The sequence below is a fragment of the Carassius gibelio genome, chromosome B15, assembly GCF_023724105.1.
Source record: "Carassius gibelio isolate Cgi1373 ecotype wild population from Czech Republic chromosome B15, carGib1.2-hapl.c, whole genome shotgun sequence".
Lineage (NCBI taxonomy): Eukaryota > Metazoa > Chordata > Actinopteri > Cypriniformes > Cyprinidae > Carassius > Carassius gibelio.
In genome coordinates this window covers 17,423,821-17,437,115 of record NC_068410.1, presented here as the reverse complement: position 1 = coordinate 17,437,115, position 13,295 = coordinate 17,423,821, and the positions used below count along the sequence as shown (strand labels likewise).

The following is a 13,295-nucleotide window of genomic DNA, read 5'->3' as shown; positions in this document are numbered from 1 at the left end:
ACAGCCAGGAAAAAAAAACTCCACACGTGGCTCTGTGGCGCAATGGATAGCGCATTGGACTTCTAGACTGCCAGATGAGGCCATTCAAAGGTTGTGGGTTCGAGTCCCACCAGAGTCGTTGCTTTTGGCTTTTTGTTAATGGCGCTTGGCCAACAAACACATATGCTCTCTGGCCACCCCTCCGGACTTATAAAACTCTAAATCTCACTTTCTTGGCAGGTACATGCAAGTTGGCGCCGTGGCTTAGTTGGTTAAAGCGCCTGTCTAGTAAACAGGAGATCCTGGGTTCGAATCCCAGCGGTGCCTTTGCTGGTGATCAAGTGACGCCTTGGGCTGTGAGGTTTTGCTCTCCGTAAAAAAGGGGGTGCAGAGGAGTGCCAGAGCAGCATGCAATTTAATTTGCGAACCACCCCTCAGATGCTGCCGAACAATACTGGCCAGAGTCATCTCAGCGATGCAGCATGGCTCAGCTGGTCAAAGAGCTTGCCTTGCAAACAGGTGATCCTTGGTTTAGGACTGCTGCAAGCCTGGAAGGAGCTGCTGCACGTGGCGCAGAGTGTAGCGCATTGGGCTATTAGTCTCCGGTGTGAGGCCATTTAAAGTTTGTGGGTTTGAGTCAAAACAGATTGGTGACTTCTTGCCTTTCGTTTATCATTAAATTGCACGCTTATGCCCTCTGGCAACAGAAAGTTGTGAAAAATCTCATAAGCTGACCAGCACGTGGACCTTTGTCCTCACCGCTGGATGTTTTGATCAACTTACTCACCCTCCCAGAGCTGTAGGGCTCTGCTTGGCGCCGTGGCTTAGTTGGTTAAAGCGTCTGTCTCGTAAACAGGAGATCCTGGGTTCAAATCCCAGCGGTGCCTTTAGCGTCCCCTGTGTGCCTCAAGCATGTGCTTTTCTGAGATCGGACTGCAAACAGGGATAGCAAAGGCAGCAGGCGATTGCATTTCCAAACCAGATCCTGATAATGCTGACGCTCTTTTGAACAGGTCAACACTTGCTGACAGGCTCTGTGGTACAATAGATAGCAAACTGGACTTCTAGACGGCCAGATGAGGCCATTGCTGTGCAGAGCCTGGCCGTTGGCCTCTTATCTGGATGCTTTAATCCTCTAAGTGCCCCTCCCTGAGAGAGTGTGTGCAGGTTGGCGCCGTGGCTTAGTTGGTTAAAGCTTGTGTAGTAAATAGGACATACTGAATTCAAATCTCAGCACTGTCTTTGCTGGTTATCAAACACCACCTTGGGTTGTATGGTTTTGCTTTGCGCAATCATGCGGTACAGAGGAGCGTCAGAGCAACATGCGATTTCATTTGCCAACCACCCCTCAGCTGCTGCCGAACAATTCTGACCCAAGTCAACAACGCAGCAGGGCGCCGTGGCTTAGCTGGTCAAAGCGCTTGTCTTGTAAACAGGAGATCCTGGGTTCGATTCCCAGCGGTGCCTTTTAACAGGTGGCTCTGCTCTGTGGGTTCTTTCTGGGAAAGGAAGCCCTTACAGATACTCCGCTTTTCCAACCACATACCAATTGCAGAGAGGCCCACATATCTTGTCCTTCCCGCTCCCCAAATACCTGAACTCAATTCAACGCACTGGAACAGCCAGGAAAAAAAAACTCCACACGTGGCTCTGTGGCGCAATGGATAGCGCATTGGACTTCTAGACTGCCAGATGAGGCCATTCAAAGGTTGTGGGTTCGAGTCCCACCAGAGTCGTTGCTTTTGGCTTTCTGTTAATGGCGCTTGGCCAACAAACACATATGCTCTCTGGCCACCCCTCCGGACTTATAAAACTCTAAATCTCACTTTCTTGGCAGGTACATGCAAGTTGGCGCCGTGGCTTAGTTGGTTAAAGCGCCTGTCTAGTAAACAGGAGATCCTGGGTTCGAATCCCAGCGGTGCCTTTGCTGGTGATCAAGTGACGCCTTGGGCTGTGAGGTTTTGCTCTCCGTAAAAAAGGGGGTGCAGAGGAGTGCCAGAGCAGCATGCAATTTAATTTGCGAACCACCCCTCAGATGCTGCCGAACAATACTGGCCAGAGTCATCTCAGCGATGCAGCATGGCTCAGCTGGTCAAAGAGCTTGCCTTGCAAACAGGTGATCCTTGGTTTAGGACTGCTGCAAGCCTGGAAGGAGCTGCTGCACGTGGCGCAGAGTGTAGCGCATTGGGCTATTAGTCTCCGGTGTGAGGCCATTTAAAGTTTGTGGGTTTGAGTCAAAACAGATTGGTGACTTCTTGCCTTTCGTTTATCATTAAATTGCACGCTTATGCCCTCTGGCAACAGAAAGTTGTGAAAAATCTCATAAGCTGACCAGCACGTGGACCTTTGTCCTCACCGCTGGATGTTTTGATCAACTTACTCACCCTCCCAGAGCTGTAGGGCTCTGCTTGGCGCCGTGGCTTAGTTGGTTAAAGCGTCTGTCTCGTAAACAGGAGATCCTGGGTTCAAATCCCAGCGGTGCCTTTAGCGTCCCCTGTGTGCCTCAAGCATGTGCTTTTCTGAGATCGGACTGCAAACAGGGATAGCAAAGGCAGCAGGCGATTGCATTTCCAAACCAGATCCTGATAATGCTGACGCTCTTTTGAACAGGTCAACACTTGCTGACAGGCTCTGTGGTACAATAGATAGCAAACTGGACTTCTAGACGGCCAGATGAGGCCATTGCTGTGCAGAGCCTGGCCGTTGGCCTCTTATCTGGATGCTTTAATCCTCTAAGTGCCCCTCCCTGAGAGAGTGTGTGCAGGTTGGCGCCGTGGCTTAGTTGGTTAAAGCTTGTGTAGTAAATAGGACATACTGAATTCAAATCTCAGCACTGTCTTTGCTGGTTATCAAACACCACCTTGGGTTGTATGGTTTTGCTTTGCGCAATCATGCGGTACAGAGGAGCGTCAGAGCAACATGCGATTTCATTTGCCAACCACCCCTCAGCTGCTGCCGAACAATTCTGACCCAAGTCAACAACGCAGCAGGATTCCCAGCGGTGCCTTTTAACAGGTGGCTCTGCTCTGTGGGTTCTTTCTGGGAAAGGAAGCCCTTACAGATACTCCGCTTTTCCAACCACATACCAATTGCAGAGAGGCCCACATATCTTGTCCTTCCCGCTCCCCAAATACCTGAACTCAATTCAACGCACTGGAACAGCCAGGAAAAAAAAACTCCACACGTGGCTCTGTGGCTCAATGGATAGCGCATTGGACTTCTAGACTGCCAGATGAGGCCATTCAAAGGTTGTGGGTTCGAGTCCCACCAGAGTCGTTGCTTTTGGCTTTCTGTTAATGGCGCTTGGCCAACAAACACATATGCTCTCTGGCCACCCCTCCGGACTTATAAAACTCTAAATCTCACTTTCTTGGCAGGTACATGCAAGTTGGCGCCGTGGCTTAGTTGGTTAAAGCGCCTGTCTAGTAAACAGGAGATCCTGGGTTCGAATCCCAGCGGTGCCTTTGCTGGTGATCAAGTGACGCCTTGGGCTGTGAGGTTTTGCTCTCCGTAAAAAAGGGGGTGCAGAGGAGTGCCAGAGCAGCATGCAATTTAATTTGCGAACCACCCCTCAGATGCTGCCGAACAATACTGGCCAGAGTCATCTCAGCGATGCAGCATGGCTCAGCTGGTCAAAGAGCTTGCCTTGCAAACAGGTGATCCTTGGTTTAGGACTGCTGCAAGCCTGGAAGGAGCTGCTGCACGTGGCGCAGAGTGTAGCGCATTGGGCTATTAGTCTCCGGTGTGAGGCCATTTAAAGTTTGTGGGTTTGAGTCAAAACAGATTGGTGACTTCTTGCCTTTCGTTTATCATTAAATTGCACGCTTATGCCCTCTGGCAACAGAAAGTTGTGAAAAATCTCATAAGCTGACCAGCACGTGGACCTTTGTCCTCACCGCTGGATGTTTTGATCAACTTACTCACCCTCCCAGAGCTGTAGGGCTCTGCTTGGCGCCGTGGCTTAGTTGGTTAAAGCGTCTGTCTCGTAAACAGGAGATCCTGGGTTCAAATCCCAGCGGTGCCTTTAGCGTCCCCTGTGTGCCTCAAGCATGTGCTTTTCTGAGATCGGACTGCAAACAGGGATAGCAAAGGCAGCAGGCGATTGCATTTCCAAACCAGATCCTGATAATGCTGACGCTCTTTTGAACAGGTCAACACTTGCTGACAGGCTCTGTGGTACAATAGATAGCAAACTGGACTTCTAGACGGCCAGATGAGGCCATTGCTGTGCAGAGCCTGGCCGTTGGCCTCTTATCTGGATGCTTTAATCCTCTAAGTGCCCCTCCCTGAGAGAGTGTGTGCAGGTTGGCGCCGTGGCTTAGTTGGTTAAAGCTTGTGTAGTAAATAGGACATACTGAATTCAAATCTCAGCACTGTCTTTGCTGGTTATCAAACACCACCTTGGGTTGTATGGTTTTGCTTTGCGCAATCATGCGGTACAGAGGAGCGTCAGAGCAACATGCGATTTCATTTGCCAACCACCCCTCAGCTGCTGCCGAACAATTCTGACCCAAGTCAACAACGCAGCAGGGCGCCGTGGCTTAGCTGGTCAAAGCGCTTGTCTTGTAAACAGGAGATCCTGGGTTCGATTCCCAGCGGTGCCTTTTAACAGGTGGCTCTGCTCTGTGGGTTCTTTCTGGGAAAGGAAGCCCTTACAGATGCTCCGCTTTTCCAACCACATACCAATTGCAGAGAGGCCCACATATCTTGTCCTTCCCGCTCCCCAAATACCTGAACTCAATTCAACGCACTGGAACAGCCAGGAAAAAAAAACTCCACACGTGGCTCTGTGGCGCAATGGATAGCGCATTGGACTTCTAGACTGCCAGATGAGGCCATTCAAAGGTTGTGGGTTCGAGTCCCACCAGAGTCGTTGCTTTTGGCTTTTTGTTAATGGCGCTTGGCCAACAAACACATATGCTCTCTGGCCACCCCTCCGGACTTATAAAACTCTAAATCTCACTTTCTTGGCAGGTACATGCAAGTTGGCGCCGTGGCTTAGTTGGTTAAAGCGCCTGTCTAGTAAACAGGAGATCCTGGGTTCGAATCCCAGCGGTGCCTTTGCTGGTGATCAAGTGACGCCTTGGGCTGTGAGGTTTTGCTCTCCGTAAAAAAGGGGGTGCAGAGGAGTGCCAGAGCAGCATGCAATTTAATTTGCGAACCACCCCTCAGATGCTGCCGAACAATACTGGCCAGAGTCATCTCAGCGATGCAGCATGGCTCAGCTGGTCAAAGAGCTTGCCTTGCAAACAGGTGATCCTTGGTTTAGGACTGCTGCAAGCCTGGAAGGAGCTGCTGCACGTGGCGCAGAGTGTAGCGCATTGGGCTATTAGTCTCCGGTGTGAGGCCATTTAAAGTTTGTGGGTTTGAGTCAAAACAGATTGGTGACTTCTTGCCTTTCGTTTATCATTAAATTGCACGCTTATGCCCTCTGGCAACAGAAAGTTGTGAAAAATCTCATAAGCTGACCAGCACGTGGACCTTTGTCCTCACCGCTGGATGTTTTGATCAACTTACTCACCCTCCCAGAGCTGTAGGGCTCTGCTTGGCGCCGTGGCTTAGTTGGTTAAAGCGTCTGTCTCGTAAACAGGAGATCCTGGGTTCAAATCCCAGCGGTGCCTTTAGCGTCCCCTGTGTGCCTCAAGCATGTGCTTTTCTGAGATCGGACTGCAAACAGGGATAGCAAAGGCAGCAGGCGATTGCATTTCCAAACCAGATCCTGATAATGCTGACGCTCTTTTGAACAGGTCAACACTTGCTGACAGGCTCTGTGGTACAATAGATAGCAAACTGGACTTCTAGACGGCCAGATGAGGCCATTGCTGTGCAGAGCCTGGCCGTTGGCCTCTTATCTGGATGCTTTAATCCTCTAAGTGCCCCTCCCTGAGAGAGTGTGTGCAGGTTGGCGCCGTGGCTTAGTTGGTTAAAGCTTGTGTAGTAAATAGGACATACTGAATTCAAATCTCAGCACTGTCTTTGCTGGTTATCAAACACCACCTTGGGTTGTATGGTTTTGCTTTGCGCAATCATGCGGTACAGAGGAGCGTCAGAGCAACATGCGATTTCATTTGCCAACCACCCCTCAGCTGCTGCCGAACAATTCTGACCCAAGTCAACAACGCAGCAGGGCGCCGTGGCTTAGCTGGTCAAAGCGCTTGTCTTGTAAACAGGAGATCCTGGGTTCGATTCCCAGCGGTGCCTTTTAACAGGTGGCTCTGCTCTGTGGGTTCTTTCTGGGAAAGGAAGCCCTTACAGATACTCCGCTTTTCCAACCACATACCAATTGCAGAGAGGCCCACATATCTTGTCCTTCCCGCTCCCCAAATACCTGAACTCAATTCAACGCACTGGAACAGCCAGGAAAAAAAAACTCCACACGTGGCTCTGTGGCGCAATGGATAGCGCATTGGACTTCTAGACTGCCAGATGAGGCCATTCAAAGGTTGTGGGTTCGAGTCCCACCAGAGTCGTTGCTTTTGGCTTTCTGTTAATGGCGCTTGGCCAACAAACACATATGCTCTCTGGCCACCCCTCCGGACTTATAAAACTCTAAATCTCACTTTCTTGGCAGGTACATGCAAGTTGGCGCAGTGGCTTAGTTGGTTAAAGCGCCTGTCTAGTAAACAGGAGATCCTGGGTTCGAATCCCAGCGGTGCCTTTGCTGGTGATCAAGTGACGCCTTGGGCTGTGAGGTTTTGCTCTCCGTAAAAAAGGGGGTGCAGAGGAGTGCCAGAGCAGCATGCAATTTAATTTGCGAACCACCCCTCAGATGCTGCCGAACAATACTGGCCAGAGTCATCTCAGCGATGCAGCATGGCTCAGCTGGTCAAAGAGCTTGCCTTGCAAACAGGTGATCCTTGGTTTAGGACTGCTGCAAGCCTGGAAGGAGCTGCTGCACGTGGCGCAGAGTGTAGCGCATTGGGCTATTAGTCTCCGGTGTGAGGCCATTTAAAGTTTGTGGGTTTGAGTCAAAACAGATTGGTGACTTCTTGCCTTTCGTTTATCATTAAATTGCACGCTTATGCCCTCTGGCAACAGAAAGTTGTGAAAAATCTCATAAGCTGACCAGCACGTGGACCTTTGTCCTCACCGCTGGATGTTTTGATCAACTTACTCACCCTCCCAGAGCTGTAGGGCTCTGCTTGGCGCCGTGGCTTAGTTGGTTAAAGCGTCTGTCTCGTAAACAGGAGATCCTGGGTTCAAATCCCAGCGGTGCCTTTAGCGTCCCCTGTGTGCCTCAAGCATGTGCTTTTCTGAGATCGGACTGCAAACAGGGATAGCAAAGGCAGCAGGCGATTGCATTTCCAAACCAGATCCTGATAATGCTGACGCTCTTTTGAACAGGTCAACACTTGCTGACAGGCTCTGTGGTACAATAGATAGCAAACTGGACTTCTAGACGGCCAGATGAGGCCATTGCTGTGCAGAGCCTGGCCGTTGGCCTCTTATCTGGATGCTTTAATCCTCTAAGTGCCCCTCCCTGAGAGAGTGTGTGCAGGTTGGCGCCGTGGCTTAGTTGGTTAAAGCTTGTGTAGTAAATAGGACATACTGAATTCAAATCTCAGCACTGTCTTTGCTGGTTATCAAACACCACCTTGGGTTGTATGGTTTTGCTTTGCGCAATCATGCGGTACAGAGGAGCGTCAGAGCAACATGCGATTTCATTTGCCAACCACCCCTCAGCTGCTGCCGAACAATTCTGACCCAAGTCAACAACGCAGCAGGGCGCCGTGGCTTAGCTGGTCAAAGCGCTTGTCTTGTAAACAGGAGATCCTGGGTTCGATTCCCAGCGGTGCCTTTTAACAGGTGGCTCTGCTCTGTGGGTTCTTTCTGGGAAAGGAAGCCCTTACAGATGCTCCGCTTTTCCAACCACATACCAATTGCAGAGAGGCCCACATATCTTGTCCTTCCCGCTCCCCAAATACCTGAACTCAATTCAACGCACTGGAACAGCCAGGAAAAAAAAACTCCACACGTGGCTCTGTGGCGCAATGGATAGCGCATTGGACTTCTAGACTGCCAGATGAGGCCATTCAAAGGTTGTGGGTTCGAGTCCCACCAGAGTCGTTGCTTTTGGCTTTTTGTTAATGGCGCTTGGCCAACAAACACATATGCTCTCTGGCCACCCCTCCGGACTTATAAAACTCTAAATCTCACTTTCTTGGCAGGTACATGCAAGTTGGCGCCGTGGCTTAGTTGGTTAAAGCGCCTGTCTAGTAAACAGGAGATCCTGGGTTCGAATCCCAGCGGTGCCTTTGCTGGTGATCAAGTGACGCCTTGGGCTGTGAGGTTTTGCTCTCCGTAAAAAAGGGGGTGCAGAGGAGTGCCAGAGCAGCATGCAATTTAATTTGCGAACCACCCCTCAGATGCTGCCGAACAATACTGGCCAGAGTCATCTCAGCGATGCAGCATGGCTCAGCTGGTCAAAGAGCTTGCCTTGCAAACAGGTGATCCTTGGTTTAGGACTGCTGCAAGCCTGGAAGGAGCTGCTGCACGTGGCGCAGAGTGTAGCGCATTGGGCTATTAGTCTCCGGTGTGAGGCCATTTAAAGTTTGTGGGTTTGAGTCAAAACAGATTGGTGACTTCTTGCCTTTCGTTTATCATTAAATTGCACGCTTATGCCCTCTGGCAACAGAAAGTTGTGAAAAATCTCATAAGCTGACCAGCACGTGGACCTTTGTCCTCACCGCTGGATGTTTTGATCAACTTACTCACCCTCCCAGAGCTGTAGGGCTCTGCTTGGCGCCGTGGCTTAGTTGGTTAAAGCGTCTGTCTCGTAAACAGGAGATCCTGGGTTCAAATCCCAGCGGTGCCTTTAGCGTCCCCTGTGTGCCTCAAGCATGTGCTTTTCTGAGATCGGACTGCAAACAGGGATAGCAAAGGCAGCAGGCGATTGCATTTCCAAACCAGATCCTGATAATGCTGACGCTCTTTTGAACAGGTCAACACTTGCTGACAGGCTCTGTGGTACAATAGATAGCAAACTGGACTTCTAGACGGCCAGATGAGGCCATTGCTGTGCAGAGCCTGGCCGTTGGCCTCTTATCTGGATGCTTTAATCCTCTAAGTGCCCCTCCCTGAGAGAGTGTGTGCAGGTTGGCGCCGTGGCTTAGTTGGTTAAAGCTTGTGTAGTAAATAGGACATACTGAATTCAAATCTCAGCACTGTCTTTGCTGGTTATCAAACACCACCTTGGGTTGTATGGTTTTGCTTTGCGCAATCATGCGGTACAGAGGAGCGTCAGAGCAACATGCGATTTCATTTGCCAACCACCCCTCAGCTGCTGCCGAACAATTCTGACCCAAGTCAACAACGCAGCAGGGCGCCGTGGCTTAGCTGGTCAAAGCGCTTGTCTTGTAAACAGGAGATCCTGGGTTCGATTCCCAGCGGTGCCTTTTAACAGGTGGCTCTGCTCTGTGGGTTCTTTCTGGGAAAGGAAGCCCTTACAGATACTCCGCTTTTCCAACCACATACCAATTGCAGAGAGGCCCACATATCTTGTCCTTCCCGCTCCCCAAATACCTGAACTCAATTCAACGCACTGGAACAGCCAGGAAAAAAAAACTCCACACGTGGCTCTGTGGCGCAATGGATAGCGCATTGGACTTCTAGACTGCCAGATGAGGCCATTCAAAGGTTGTGGGTTCGAGTCCCACCAGAGTCGTTGCTTTTGGCTTTCTGTTAATGGCGCTTGGCCAACAAACACATATGCTCTCTGGCCACCCCTCCGGACTTATAAAACTCTAAATCTCACTTTCTTGGCAGGTACATGCAAGTTGGCGCCGTGGCTTAGTTGGTTAAAGCGCCTGTCTAGTAAACAGGAGATCCTGGGTTCGAATCCCAGCGGTGCCTTTGCTGGTGATCAAGTGACGCCTTGGGCTGTGAGGTTTTGCTCTCCCTAAAAAAGGGGGTGCAGAGGAGTGCCAGAGCAGCATGCAATTTAATTTGCGAACCACCCCTCAGATGCTGCCGAACAATACTGGCCAGAGTCATCTCAGCGATGCAGCATGGCTCAGCTGGTCAAAGAGCTTGCCTTGCAAACAGGTGATCCTTGGTTTAGGACTGCTGCAAGCCTGGAAGGAGCTGCTGCACGTGGCGCAGAGTGTAGCGCATTGGGCTATTAGTCTCCGGTGTGAGGCCATTTAAAGTTTGTGGGTTTGAGTCAAAACAGATTGGTGACTTCTTGCCTTTCGTTTATCATTAAATTGCACGCTTATGCCCTCTGGCAACAGAAAGTTGTGAAAAATCTCCTAAGCTGACCAGCACGTGGACCTTTGTCCTCACCGCTGGATGTTTTGATCAACTTACTCACCCTCCCAGAGCTGTAGGGCTCTGCTTGGCGCCGTGGCTTAGTTGGTTAAAGCGTCTGTCTCGTAAACAGGAGATCCTGGGTTCAAATCCCAGCGGTGCCTTTAGCGTCCCCTGTGTGCCTCAAGCATGTGCTTTTCTGAGATCGGACTGCAAACAGGGATAGCAAAGGCAGCAGGCGATTGCATTTCCAAACCAGATCCTGATAATGCTGACGCTCTTTTGAACAGGTCAACACTTGCTGACAGGCTCTGTGGTACAATAGATAGCAAACTGGACTTCTAGACGGCCAGATGAGGCCATTGCTGTGCAGAGCCTGGCCGTTGGCCTCTTATCTGGATGCTTTAATCCTCTAAGTGCCCCTCCCTGAGAGAGTGTGTGCAGGTTGGCGCCGTGGCTTAGTTGGTTAAAGCTTGTGTAGTAAATAGGACATACTGAATTCAAATCTCAGCACTGTCTTTGCTGGTTATCAAACACCACCTTGGGTTGTATGGTTTTGCTTTGCGCAATCATGCGGTACAGAGGAGCGTCAGAGCAACATGCGATTTCATTTGCCAACCACCCCTCAGCTGCTGCCGAACAATTCTGACCCAAGTCAACAACGCAGCAGGGCGCCGTGGCTTAGCTGGTCAAAGCGCTTGTCTTGTAAACAGGAGATCCTGGGTTCGATTCCCAGCGGTGCCTTTTAACAGGTGGCTCTGCTCTGTGGGTTCTTTCTGGGAAAGGAAGCCCTTACAGATACTCCGCTTTTCCAACCACATACCAATTGCAGAGAGGCCCACATATCTTGTCCTTCCCGCTCCCCAAATACCTGAACTCAATTCAACGCACTGGAACAGCCAGGAAAAAAAAACTCCACACGTGGCTCTGTGGCGCAATGGATAGCGCATTGGACTTCTAGACTGCCAGATGAGGCCATTCAAAGGTTGTGGGTTCGAGTCCCACCAGAGTCGTTGCTTTTGGCTTTCTGTTAATGGCGCTTGGCCAACAAACACATATGCTCTCTGGCCACCCCTCCGGACTTATAAAACTCTAAATCTCACTTTCTTGGCAGGTACATGCAAGTTGGCGCCGTGGCTTAGTTGGTTAAAGCGCCTGTCTAGTAAACAGGAGATCCTGGGTTCGAATCCCAGCGGTGCCTTTGCTGGTGATCAAGTGACGCCTTGGGCTGTGAGGTTTTGCTCTCCGTAAAAAAGGGGGTGCAGAGGAGTGTCAGAGCAGCATGCAATTTAATTTGCGAACCACCCCTCAGATGCTGCCGAACAATACTGGCCAGAGTCATCTCAGCGATGCAGCATGGCTCAGCTGGTCAAAGAGCTTGCCTTGCAAACAGGTGATCCTTGGTTTAGGACTGCTGCAAGCCTGGAAGGAGCTGCTGCACGTGGCGCAGAGTGTAGCGCTTTGGGCTATTAGTCTCCGGTGTGAGGCCATTTAAAGTTTGTGGGTTTGAGTCAAAACAGATTGGTGACTTCTTGCCTTTCGTTTATCATTAAATTGCACGCTTATGCCCTCTGGCAACAGAAAGTTGTGAAAAATCTCATAAGCTGACCAGCACGTGGACCTTTGTCCTCACCGCTGGATGTTTTGATCAACTTACTCACCCTCCCAGAGCTGTAGGGCTCTGCTTGGCGCCGTGGCTTAGTTGGTTAAAGCGTCTGTCTCGTAAACAGGAGATCCTGGGTTCAAATCCCAGCGGTGCCTTTAGCGTCCCCTGTGTGCCTCAAGCATGTGCTTTTCTGAGATCGGACTGCAAACAGGGATAGCAAAGGCAGCAGGCGATTGCATTTCCAAACCAGATCCTGATAATGCTGACGCTCTTTTGAACAGGTCAACACTTGCTGACAGGCTCTGTGGTACAATAGATAGCAAACTGGACTTCTAGACGGCCAGATGAGGCCATTGCTGTGCAGAGCCTGGCCGTTGGCCTCTTATCTGGATGCTTTAATCCTCTAAGTGCCCCTCCCTGAGAGAGTGTGTGCAGGTTGGCGCCGTGGCTTAGTTGGTTAAAGCTTGTGTAGTAAATAGGACATACTGAATTCAAATCTCAGCACTGTCTTTGCTGGTTATCAAACACCACCTTGGGTTGTATGGTTTTGCTTTGCGCAATCATGCGGTACAGAGGAGCGTCACAGCAACATGCGATTTCATTTGCCAACCACCCCTCAGCTGCTGCCGAACAATTCTGACCCAAGTCAACAACGCAGCAGGGCGCCGTGGCTTAGCTGGTCAAAGTACTTGTCTTGTAAACAGGAGATCCTGGGTTCGATTCCCAGCGGTGCCTTTTAACAGGTGGCTCTGCTCTGTGGGTTCTTTCTGGGAAAGGAAGCCCTTACAGATACTCCGCTTTTCCAACCACATACCAATTGCAGAGAGGCCTAGTTGGTTAAAGCGCCTGTCTAGTAAACAGGAGATCCTGGGTTCGAATCCCAGCGGTGCCTTTGCTGGTGATCAAGTGACGCCTTGGGCTGTGAGGTTTTGCTCTCCGTAAAAAAGGGGGTGCAGAGGAGTGTCAGAGCAGCATGCAATTTAATTTGCGAACCACCCCTCAGATGCTGCCGAACAATACTGGCCAGAGTCATCTCAGCGATGCAGCATGGCTCAGCTGGTCAAAGAGCTTGCCTTGCAAACAGGTGATCCTTGGTTTAGGACTGCTGCAAGCCTGGAAGGAGCTGCTGCACGTGGCGCAGAGTGTAGCGCTTTGGGCTATTAGTCTCCGGTGTGAGGCCATTTAAAGTTTGTGGGTTTGAGTCAAAACAGATTGGTGACTTCTTGCCTTTCGTTTATCATTAAATTGCACGCTTATGCCCTCTGGCAACAGAAAGTTGTGAAAAATCTCATAAGCTGACCAGCACGTGGACCTTTGTCCTCACCGCTGGATGTTTTGATCAACTTACTCACCCTCCCAGAGCTGTAGGGCTCTGCTTGGCGCCGTGGCTTAGTTGGTTAAAGCGTCTGTCTCGTAAACAGGAGATCCTGGGTTCAAATCCCAGCGGTGCCTTTAGCGTCCC

At 50.6% G+C, this 13,295-nt stretch overlaps 32 non-coding genes across 32 annotated transcripts; all 32 read left to right on the top strand.

Annotated features, from left to right (window-relative positions):
• The first annotated feature begins 28 nt into the window (after positions 1–28).
• trnar-ucu (transfer RNA arginine (anticodon UCU)) lies at positions 29–118 on the top strand. Its single transcript is given in 2 exon segments — positions 29–65; positions 83–118. It is a non-coding gene; the product is annotated as a tRNA-Arg (tRNA).
• Positions 119–232: 114 nt separating this feature from the next.
• Positions 233–306, top strand: trnat-agu (transfer RNA threonine (anticodon AGU)). Its single transcript has one exon. It is a non-coding gene; the product is annotated as a tRNA-Thr (tRNA).
• Positions 307–792: 486 nt separating this feature from the next.
• On the top strand, positions 793–866 carry trnat-cgu (transfer RNA threonine (anticodon CGU)). Its single transcript has one exon. It is a non-coding gene; the product is annotated as a tRNA-Thr (tRNA).
• Positions 867–1,372: 506 nt separating this feature from the next.
• Positions 1,373–1,446, top strand: trnat-ugu (transfer RNA threonine (anticodon UGU)). Its single transcript has one exon. It is a non-coding gene; the product is annotated as a tRNA-Thr (tRNA).
• Positions 1,447–1,625: 179 nt separating this feature from the next.
• Positions 1,626–1,715, top strand: trnar-ucu (transfer RNA arginine (anticodon UCU)). Its single transcript is given in 2 exon segments — positions 1,626–1,662; positions 1,680–1,715. It is a non-coding gene; the product is annotated as a tRNA-Arg (tRNA).
• A 114-nt stretch (positions 1,716–1,829) lies between these two features.
• On the top strand, positions 1,830–1,903 carry trnat-agu (transfer RNA threonine (anticodon AGU)). The gene has a single exon. It is a non-coding gene; the product is annotated as a tRNA-Thr (tRNA).
• A 486-nt stretch (positions 1,904–2,389) lies between these two features.
• Positions 2,390–2,463, top strand: trnat-cgu (transfer RNA threonine (anticodon CGU)). The gene has a single exon. It is a non-coding gene; the product is annotated as a tRNA-Thr (tRNA).
• A 702-nt stretch (positions 2,464–3,165) lies between these two features.
• Positions 3,166–3,255, top strand: trnar-ucu (transfer RNA arginine (anticodon UCU)). The gene is given in 2 exon segments: positions 3,166–3,202; positions 3,220–3,255. It is a non-coding gene; the product is annotated as a tRNA-Arg (tRNA).
• A 114-nt stretch (positions 3,256–3,369) lies between these two features.
• trnat-agu (transfer RNA threonine (anticodon AGU)) lies at positions 3,370–3,443 on the top strand. Its single transcript has one exon. It is a non-coding gene; the product is annotated as a tRNA-Thr (tRNA).
• A 486-nt stretch (positions 3,444–3,929) lies between these two features.
• trnat-cgu (transfer RNA threonine (anticodon CGU)) lies at positions 3,930–4,003 on the top strand. The gene has a single exon. It is a non-coding gene; the product is annotated as a tRNA-Thr (tRNA).
• A 506-nt stretch (positions 4,004–4,509) lies between these two features.
• Positions 4,510–4,583, top strand: trnat-ugu (transfer RNA threonine (anticodon UGU)). Its single transcript has one exon. It is a non-coding gene; the product is annotated as a tRNA-Thr (tRNA).
• Positions 4,584–4,762: 179 nt separating this feature from the next.
• trnar-ucu (transfer RNA arginine (anticodon UCU)) lies at positions 4,763–4,852 on the top strand. Its single transcript is given in 2 exon segments — positions 4,763–4,799; positions 4,817–4,852. It is a non-coding gene; the product is annotated as a tRNA-Arg (tRNA).
• A 114-nt stretch (positions 4,853–4,966) lies between these two features.
• Positions 4,967–5,040, top strand: trnat-agu (transfer RNA threonine (anticodon AGU)). The gene has a single exon. It is a non-coding gene; the product is annotated as a tRNA-Thr (tRNA).
• Positions 5,041–5,526: 486 nt separating this feature from the next.
• Positions 5,527–5,600, top strand: trnat-cgu (transfer RNA threonine (anticodon CGU)). The gene has a single exon. It is a non-coding gene; the product is annotated as a tRNA-Thr (tRNA).
• A 506-nt stretch (positions 5,601–6,106) lies between these two features.
• trnat-ugu (transfer RNA threonine (anticodon UGU)) lies at positions 6,107–6,180 on the top strand. The gene has a single exon. It is a non-coding gene; the product is annotated as a tRNA-Thr (tRNA).
• Positions 6,181–6,359: 179 nt separating this feature from the next.
• On the top strand, positions 6,360–6,449 carry trnar-ucu (transfer RNA arginine (anticodon UCU)). The gene is given in 2 exon segments: positions 6,360–6,396; positions 6,414–6,449. It is a non-coding gene; the product is annotated as a tRNA-Arg (tRNA).
• A 114-nt stretch (positions 6,450–6,563) lies between these two features.
• On the top strand, positions 6,564–6,637 carry trnat-agu (transfer RNA threonine (anticodon AGU)). Its single transcript has one exon. It is a non-coding gene; the product is annotated as a tRNA-Thr (tRNA).
• Positions 6,638–7,123: 486 nt separating this feature from the next.
• On the top strand, positions 7,124–7,197 carry trnat-cgu (transfer RNA threonine (anticodon CGU)). The gene has a single exon. It is a non-coding gene; the product is annotated as a tRNA-Thr (tRNA).
• Positions 7,198–7,703: 506 nt separating this feature from the next.
• trnat-ugu (transfer RNA threonine (anticodon UGU)) lies at positions 7,704–7,777 on the top strand. Its single transcript has one exon. It is a non-coding gene; the product is annotated as a tRNA-Thr (tRNA).
• Positions 7,778–7,956: 179 nt separating this feature from the next.
• trnar-ucu (transfer RNA arginine (anticodon UCU)) lies at positions 7,957–8,046 on the top strand. Its single transcript is given in 2 exon segments — positions 7,957–7,993; positions 8,011–8,046. It is a non-coding gene; the product is annotated as a tRNA-Arg (tRNA).
• Positions 8,047–8,160: 114 nt separating this feature from the next.
• Positions 8,161–8,234, top strand: trnat-agu (transfer RNA threonine (anticodon AGU)). The gene has a single exon. It is a non-coding gene; the product is annotated as a tRNA-Thr (tRNA).
• Positions 8,235–8,720: 486 nt separating this feature from the next.
• trnat-cgu (transfer RNA threonine (anticodon CGU)) lies at positions 8,721–8,794 on the top strand. Its single transcript has one exon. It is a non-coding gene; the product is annotated as a tRNA-Thr (tRNA).
• A 506-nt stretch (positions 8,795–9,300) lies between these two features.
• Positions 9,301–9,374, top strand: trnat-ugu (transfer RNA threonine (anticodon UGU)). Its single transcript has one exon. It is a non-coding gene; the product is annotated as a tRNA-Thr (tRNA).
• Positions 9,375–9,553: 179 nt separating this feature from the next.
• On the top strand, positions 9,554–9,643 carry trnar-ucu (transfer RNA arginine (anticodon UCU)). The gene is given in 2 exon segments: positions 9,554–9,590; positions 9,608–9,643. It is a non-coding gene; the product is annotated as a tRNA-Arg (tRNA).
• A 114-nt stretch (positions 9,644–9,757) lies between these two features.
• trnat-agu (transfer RNA threonine (anticodon AGU)) lies at positions 9,758–9,831 on the top strand. The gene has a single exon. It is a non-coding gene; the product is annotated as a tRNA-Thr (tRNA).
• Positions 9,832–10,317: 486 nt separating this feature from the next.
• On the top strand, positions 10,318–10,391 carry trnat-cgu (transfer RNA threonine (anticodon CGU)). Its single transcript has one exon. It is a non-coding gene; the product is annotated as a tRNA-Thr (tRNA).
• Positions 10,392–10,897: 506 nt separating this feature from the next.
• trnat-ugu (transfer RNA threonine (anticodon UGU)) lies at positions 10,898–10,971 on the top strand. Its single transcript has one exon. It is a non-coding gene; the product is annotated as a tRNA-Thr (tRNA).
• Positions 10,972–11,150: 179 nt separating this feature from the next.
• trnar-ucu (transfer RNA arginine (anticodon UCU)) lies at positions 11,151–11,240 on the top strand. The gene is given in 2 exon segments: positions 11,151–11,187; positions 11,205–11,240. It is a non-coding gene; the product is annotated as a tRNA-Arg (tRNA).
• A 114-nt stretch (positions 11,241–11,354) lies between these two features.
• On the top strand, positions 11,355–11,428 carry trnat-agu (transfer RNA threonine (anticodon AGU)). Its single transcript has one exon. It is a non-coding gene; the product is annotated as a tRNA-Thr (tRNA).
• Positions 11,429–11,914: 486 nt separating this feature from the next.
• trnat-cgu (transfer RNA threonine (anticodon CGU)) lies at positions 11,915–11,988 on the top strand. Its single transcript has one exon. It is a non-coding gene; the product is annotated as a tRNA-Thr (tRNA).
• A 506-nt stretch (positions 11,989–12,494) lies between these two features.
• trnat-ugu (transfer RNA threonine (anticodon UGU)) lies at positions 12,495–12,568 on the top strand. Its single transcript has one exon. It is a non-coding gene; the product is annotated as a tRNA-Thr (tRNA).
• Positions 12,569–13,211: 643 nt separating this feature from the next.
• On the top strand, positions 13,212–13,285 carry trnat-cgu (transfer RNA threonine (anticodon CGU)). Its single transcript has one exon. It is a non-coding gene; the product is annotated as a tRNA-Thr (tRNA).
• The last annotated feature ends 10 nt before the right edge of the window (positions 13,286–13,295 follow it).